Source organism: Mustela nivalis (assembly GCF_964662115.1).
Source record: "Mustela nivalis genome assembly, chromosome: 13".
Lineage (NCBI taxonomy): Eukaryota > Metazoa > Chordata > Mammalia > Carnivora > Mustelidae > Mustela > Mustela nivalis.
The window spans coordinates 30,659,306-30,660,147 of record NC_139032.1 but is presented as its reverse complement, the minus strand read 5'-3'; the positions used below and the strand labels follow the sequence as shown (position 1 = coordinate 30,660,147).

The 842-nt window shown below is 46.9% G+C and overlaps 1 pseudogene across 1 annotated transcript; it reads left to right on the top strand.

The window, feature by feature from the left end:
- LOC309846307 (mitochondrial import inner membrane translocase subunit Tim17-A pseudogene) lies at positions 1 to 506 on the top strand (annotated as a pseudogene). The gene has a single exon. The product of its transcript is annotated as a mitochondrial import inner membrane translocase subunit Tim17-A pseudogene (transcript).
- The last annotated feature ends 336 nt before the right edge of the window (positions 507 to 842 follow it).

Below are 842 nucleotides of genomic sequence, written 5' to 3'. Positions count from 1 at the left end.
ATGGAGGAGTACACCTGAGAGCCTTGCCCTTGGCGAATTGTGGATGATTGTGGTGGAGTCCTTTACGATGGGCAACATAGATGGTGGGACCTCTCAGACAATCAAGAATTTTTGCAATTCTCCAGTGGGAGTAAACCACAGACTGTGAGGGAGTTTGACAGATATTAAAACCAGGGCTCTGTGGTTGGGAGGTAACTTTGCAGTTTGGGGAGGTTTATTTTCCATGATTGACTGCAGTATGGTTCAAGTTAGAGGGAAAGAAGATCCCTGAAACTCCATCACAAGTGGTGCCTTATCAAGGACACACACTGGCAGCAAGAAATGGACCAGTGGCTATGGCTGGGTCAGCTGCAATGGGCAGCATTCTCCTAGCTTTAATTGAAGGTGCTGGTATCTTATTGACAGGATTTGCTTCATTACAATTTCCCAGTGGTCCTCAGTTTGCTGAAGGCCCCTCTTAGTTGCCTTCAGCCCAGTTACCATCCTCACTATCTGGAGATCATTGACAATATCAGCAGGACTTCTTCCCCAAGATTTTTAAAACAGAATGAGCTATAGTTCAAGAAAGAAATTCAGAAGGTAAGTTACAGTCTGTTTTTAAAAACACAGATGGAACAGCTAAGCCAAACAGGCTTCAAAGAGACACTTACTCTTTTTTCTATTTAAAGGAACATGGGGGATGGGGCACCTGGGTGGCTCAGTCAATTAAGCATCTGTCTTCAGCTCAGGTCATGATCCCGGGGTCCTCGGATTGAGCCCCATTGGGCTTCCTGCTCTGCAGGGGGCCTGCTTCTCCCTCTCCCTCTGCCTGCTACTCTCCCTGCTTATGCTCTCTCTCTCTC